Source organism: Miscanthus floridulus, chromosome 15 (genome assembly GCF_019320115.1).
Source record: "Miscanthus floridulus cultivar M001 chromosome 15, ASM1932011v1, whole genome shotgun sequence".
Classification (NCBI taxonomy): domain Eukaryota; kingdom Viridiplantae; phylum Streptophyta; class Magnoliopsida; order Poales; family Poaceae; genus Miscanthus; species Miscanthus floridulus.
The window spans coordinates 3,925,883-3,932,556 of NC_089594.1; the positions used below are offsets into that span (position 1 = coordinate 3,925,883).

At 46.7% G+C, this 6,674-nt stretch overlaps 1 long non-coding RNA gene across 1 annotated transcript; it reads left to right on the forward strand.

Moving 5' to 3' along the window:
- Positions 1 to 3,527: 3,527 nt before the first annotated feature.
- On the forward strand, positions 3,528 to 6,398 carry LOC136509086 (uncharacterized). Its single transcript, XR_010772219.1, has 4 exons — positions 3,528 to 3,861; positions 3,937 to 4,006; positions 5,146 to 5,249; positions 6,187 to 6,398. It is a non-coding gene; the product is annotated as an uncharacterized lncRNA (long non-coding RNA).
- Positions 6,399 to 6,674: the final 276 nt, after the last annotated feature.

Genomic DNA, 6,674 nt, shown 5'->3' on the forward strand with positions numbered 1-6,674 from the left:
TACCTAGGATGACATCAAGGCTATTGGAGGGTAGTAGGGTAAGGTCGGCTTTGAAGGTAAGGCCCTCAATTGTGAGATTCACTCCCTTACATATGTGGGTGCATTTAAGGTTTCCTAAGGGTGAGCTGGTTATGATGGGATCCATGCGAGGGGTTACAAGTAGGCTATGCTCTCGTGCAAATTTGAATGAAATGTATGAACATGTAGCTCCAGAATCAAAAAGGACAGATGCTATTGTGCCTTGTACTAAAAACATACCATATACCATGTCAGGGGCGGTCTGAGCATCTTCGGCTGTTAGGTGAGTGAGACGGCCGCGCGAGGCCGTCCCCTTGTACGGAGTGTTCTGGGCTCCGGTTATAGCAACCTTCAAGGGGCACTCTACGACCTTGTGACCCGGCTGTCCACAACCAAAACAAGTGAAAGATCCACCGCCTGTTGGGGTGGGTTCAGCGGTCTTCCAGTTGTTGGTGTTTGGTGCGGGACGTCCAGGTGTGGGGCGACCTGGCGCAGGGCGGTTCGCCACAGGGTAGCTCTGAGCAGGGCGAGTGTAGTTGGTGGTGTAGGTACCCCCACCACGGCTCGATCCTGGTGCAGAACTCGGTGTATAGCGATGAGGGTCTTGTGGAGGTGCATTCCCATGGCGCCTCTGAGAGTTTGGCGTGTGAAGGGAGCCTTCAGGACGACGCTTCCTTTCCTTCCTGTCTCTGAGTGCGTCAGCCTCCATACGATCTTTCTCAATTTCCATGCATCGGTCGATCAGTTGCCTTAGGGTGCGGCTCTTCTTGCCTGAGAGTGCGAGCTTTATGCGGGTACTCAGTCCCTCATGGTAGTAGTACATCTTCTCTGTCTCAGAGGAGATGCATGCAGCTGGCGCGTAGCGCAGCAGACGGGTAAAGCGGTTGGTGTACTCATGGACTCTGTCATTCCCCATAGAGATTTGGTGGAACTCCTTTTCCTTGGCCTTCATGGCGCCCTCCGGGAGGTGGTACTTGTGGAAAGCTTCCACAAATTCGTCCCAGGAGATGTGGCCAGGGTCCTCGTGGGCTTCGCAGTAGCTGTCCCACCAAGCACGTGCAGCACCCACAAGCTGGTGAGCTGCGATCCCGACACTCTCGTCGTCGGTGCAGGTGGTGAGGTCCAGCTTCTTCTCGATTTCCCTGAGCCAATCATCGGCGGCAATAGGATCACTGTTGTCGCCGTCAAAAGTGGGTGGACGTAGCTTTAGGAACCCTTCCAGTTTCCTCTGAAAGTCATTCTGATGGCCTCCATTGCGACGATTCGCTCCTTCGACAAGTGCTGCCAGGAGCAGTGTTTGCTGTGCCATCACCTCAGCTAGGTTTGGCGGGGGAGGCAGAGGGTTAACTTCTCTAGCTCCAGCAGCACCTCCAGCAGGTGGTGGTGGTGCAGCTCCTCCAGCAGGTGCGCCCGCAGGTGGTGGTGGCGCAGCTCCTCCAGCAGGTGGCGGGGTATAGTCGCGGTTGTCTCCAGCACCAAGGTTGAGAGCGATTGGTGCGGCGGCGCGACCACGCCCACGCCCACAGTTGCGGTTTCCACCACGCCCCATGACTGTACGGGGGAGGGTGAGCGGCAGTTCAGCCGAGCAGAACAACGGGTGGACATCTGTGACACGGATCACAAGAGTTTAGTGCTTGTGATATGAGTTATTATAGTTCAAATGTAACAATTAAATGATTTCAACGATTTACGGAAAACATTTAATCTATCCAACACTCATACAAAGACGCGATAAGATTCATAAGATGCAATAAGATCCAAACATTCATTACATTGGTTTTATTACATGGCAATATCTCTAGCAGCTACGCCAGATGATTTGCGAGAATCGCACTATGCATAAATATCTCATGGGGTACATCATGGGCAGTACATCATGACTGAACATAACTCATTGATGGTGACTATCTAACTCATGATTGAACTCATGTCGTGGCCACACAGGGTCCACACTACTCGGACTCCTCTTCTATGGTGTCGTACACTGCAGACGGAATACGATTGTCGGCGACCATAAGCTCGTCTTGTGACATGTGTAGGCGTTTCACGCACGCAAGGGCTTCGACAAGTTCCTTGGTTGGCGGGGCCTCAAGAGGTGCAGGACAGGCTTCGAGGTTCAGGTGGGAGGGGCCAAGGGTGAAAGTTTCCTTACAGGGCTTCTGACGCTTGGACCGCGGAAGCTGGTCTTGCAGTTCTGAGTACTCCTTGAGGCGCTTCTTGTCAGCCGTCTTCCAAGCTTCCAGAACTCAACCACACTTGTCACGGAGGTACTCGTTGAGCTTAACTTGGTTGATCAGGTGTCCCTGGTTGCGGACAGCTCTTTTGTCAGCCTTCTCCAAGTCTTTGAGCAGATCTTTGTTCTGGTTCCTGAGCTTGAAGATCTCAATGCCGTCACCTCGGCTCTTCTGGCGAAGCTCGTGCAGCTCTCTATCCTTATCGTCCAGTTTTCTCTAGAGTTCGAGAACCCTACAGTCTAGTGAGTGGTTCCGGGGTCCAAAGTCTCCAGCTTTGTCTCGGAGGTCGGCGACCTCAGCCTGGTGCTCTGTCTCCCGACGATCCATCCCTTGTAGCAGGTCCTTGATCGTCTTCAGGTGGCTCTCTTGGTTTCGGGCTTCCTCCTTGAGTTGCTCCTGAAGGTCCATCAGGATGCCTCGATCGTGCTGACGTTTCTGCTCAAGAACTCTATACAAATATCTTGATCTTGCAGGTGAGTGGCAGTGGCTTTCAAGCAGGGGTCTTGCACCGCGGATAGGATCTTTTGGGCATGTAACACCCTAAAAATTGATTTCTCAAACTAGTAATTAAAATAAGCTTTTATTTAATTTTTTGTATATAATGTAGACCAAATAATAATTTTTGTTCAACTAAAATATAAGGCTAGAAACTTCTATGTTGCATTCATGCTGGTTGCATTTATTTAGTGAGTGAAAAATGAATTATAAAATTTGATTAAGCGTCGAATAGGGTTCTCTCTATTTGAAAGGATGAAGCTTCGAATATACCATTTCAAAAAGTAATTCTAAAATAAAGTTGAACTTTTAGTTTGAAAAGTCTATGAAAATGTATTTCTAAATAAATTATAAAATTTATTCAAAACGGTTTAAAAAAATAATATGTATGAAAAAGGTTTCTAAAAGAGTTTATTTTGACCTTTGAAAATATGGCTAATTAGTTTCAAAAAGGAGTTTTCAAAATAAGTTTGAAAACTATTTACAAATATATTTGAGAAAGCTAGACATATTTGAAAATCTGTCTTGGATCAAATCTCCTCCCGGCCTAATCTTTGTCCTATCTAACAATATAGTCTAATACAATATAATCTTTTCCTTTCTTTCTCCACAAAATTTTTGGCCTATTCTCCATTCTTTGTTTTTCTTGACCTTAATTACCTTTGCAACTGGATAGTCCAAAGCAGCCAGGTTCCCGTCCAGGTGCAGCGCTCTTCTTTATAGTCAAGGCTACCATCAACGTATCTCCTCCATCACGCCCTCAATTACCCCCTTTCCATCTTGTAACGGTACGTGGCGTTACTACCAAATTACCACCTCCACATCAAGCCGCGGACCCGGCCGTTCCTCTCGCATCCGGCTGGCCTTCGTCGCCGTTGATGGCGCTCTTCAAGCAAGCCATCAAGGACACCTTCCAGTGGGCTTTGAAATCCCGAGGGGTAACGCACGCGCGTCTATCGCCCCCTGCCCCTATAAATCCCCTGCCGAGCCCTCTATCTCTCCCTTCCGTTCTCTGTTCCAAGCACACGCTACTGCCACTCTCAAATTCGTCCGTTCCGGAGTTCTACTGATGCCGTGGTCGTGCCTTGGAGTTTCGCGGTGGTTCGCCGTGGCCGTAGGTATCCTTTCCCCTTTGTTTTGCTATCGAATTTCATGAACTCGTGCTCACCAACAGTTGTTCTCTCTCCAGTCCACCGCTGCACGTCGCCGGCCACCGTGGTGCCTTTCCAGACGGCGATAATCCCATCATGGAGTCCACGGTATACCTCTATACCTTCCCGCGCCTTCAGTTTCGCGATTGGTGCCGCGGAGCGCCGTTTTGGCGAGCTCCGCATCCCGCCGGCAATGGCGTCGCCGCGGGGCCGTCGCCTCGACGTGCCTTCCCGCTCTCGCTTCATGTTCCGTTGAGATCGCGAGGTCGAGTCCTGCTCCCCTGTGCCATCGCCTTAGCCCGCCGTGCGCCATAGCCCCCGCACCGCTGCTCGCCGGCAAACTCCGGCTGCCATCCATGGCGCTGCCGCAGGCACCGAGTCCCTGCTGAGGGAGCGTGCTCCTGCACCCCGCCTCCCAGCGCGCACGCACAACGCAGCAACACATGCACGAACTCCACGAAGCAAGCAGCCGGCCGTGCGTGCTCTGTTTTCTTCTCTTGCTAATTAGCTTGATGACACCAGCATGATGTCGGGATGACATCATCATGATTTTTGGCCGTTTTCGTGCACAATAATAATTCCAGAAATACAGTCCAAATACACCATCATGGACATGGTTCATGGTGGACTTCTCTCACAGCCTCTTTCCGGTCCATGGTTCATGGACCGAGTCCACAGCATGGTGCCCGCACCTTTACGATCTAGCCCTTATAATTTTCTGAAATCAGTATACTGTTCTGTATATCTGTTATATCTTCCAAGCTAGCTCCTATCAGTTACGGTTAATCCTGTTTTAGCCTGGGACAGAGTAGATTTCCATCAAAACAAGATTGTATTTGTTTTGATAAACGAACTTTTGATATGAAATGTTTATAATCATGATTTAATATATTTTTTTCTTAATAAAATTAAATATGAGAAATGTATGTTAATATATATGTTATCTATTTATAAAAAGATGCATGTTTAAATGTCTTGTTTTATGAAAATAGGTACAAAATGTTGTAATATGTTTTTACCTTTACAAAAGTACTTTTATTAAATAGATTTATGTATTTTTTTTCACAAAAGTATTTACTTAAATGTCCTTTTAATTGTAAATAAATTCCTAAACTTCAAATGCTTATAACTTTTTAACCGTCGCTCCGTTTTAGTTGATTCTTGCGCTCACGAGTTCGTAGCGACGAGTAGAATACGTTAGTGACCTTTATAGTATGATTTTGTAATGCTTGGTGTACTGCTTTTAGGTTCTTGTGATGCTTGTACCAGTTGTTTGCTAACGGTAGAAGTGGAGTTATGCAAGGATGATCGAGAAGGGAAAGTTGAAGAGAGTTTGGCAAGCTTTTGAAAGGCAAGTATAATATGAGGCTCTCCTTGACACCTAATAATCATAATGTCACTGTATTTATGTTGCATGTGTCAAATATGAATACCCCTAAGGATATTCCTAGTATTGGTTATCCTGATCCTTGATACCTATGGTTTATGCATATGGGTAGTTTTGCTAGTTGCTCTACTTAATGATGAAAGTTCCTTAATAATGACTAATGGCATATGCAATGACGTTTAAAATGTGCTTTTTAGCAACATGGTTTCATAAGGACTTATCTGTGAGCAAAATCCGAGACTTACAGTACAACCATGAGAACTACATGGCTCTGGTCTTAGCCCAGTATCTTGATCTATTCTAGTTTGTCAGCAGCTTACCGTAAGGGCAAGAGGGGGGCACTAGTGTGTATGTCCCCTTTCCTCTAGAGTGTGGGCCATGCCGCGACCATGAGTGCCACTCCTAGAGGGGGGGCTTCATACAACTATGACGGCTAAAACCTTAGCGGCTGCTACTTATTAGAATGACTAGTGAAAAGCTTCGTAGTGACCCTGCCGACCTACCTTGGAAGTGGGTCAAGAGGCTGATCACCTCGGGTAAAAGGGCAATCACGACTTGTGGTGAAAGTGTACAACCTCTGCAGAGTGTAAAACTGTTATAACAGCCGTGCTTACGGTCACAAGCGGCTTGGAAAACTGACAGAATATTTGGTTCTTATTGTTGTTCTATGATGTTGATGCTCATAATTATTCATTATTGTACTATTGCCATTACTTATGAATATGTGGGAATTGAAGCTTAAGCATAATTCAGCAACTTAGGTCGTAATGGTAAAACTTGATCTACTAAAATTGCTTACCGCAGTTCAGCCATGTCAAACCTTTTGAGCCTATATCCCCTCATATTATGCTTGTTAAGCGGTGGTTTTCTTATGCTTGCTTTACTATCATTTACTTTGTAGAAATCCCGGATGGGTACCAGATGTTGGATTCAAATGATAAGTTTTGCAAAGGAGTTCCAAGAGTACTAGGCGAGTGCTTCCCTCAGTCAACCGTCCCTGTGGAGTATGGAGACCCGAAGAGTATATATAGAATAGTTTCCGCATGCCTTGTAATAGATGTAAGTCTTGTTGTAACTATGTTTCAATATATATAATAAAGTATTGTCTTTGATATTCTCCATATTTGTTGCTATATGTGTCGTATGGATATCCTGGGCACATATATAGTTAGCACTTGGTATTCTTTGGAAGATCATGTGCTACAGGGCAATGGTGAATCGCTCAGAAGAGGGTAACCTGGGGTTCTCGGCTTGTGGAAAGAGGCGGTAGGGGGTCTCCTTGAGCGGCTTGTAAGCATCTCGAAGTAAGGTTCGGAGGGCTTTGCGAGTGACAGATTGTACTCCTTCATCGATTGAGTCCTCGATTGTCATCTCCAAGAAGGCTTTCAC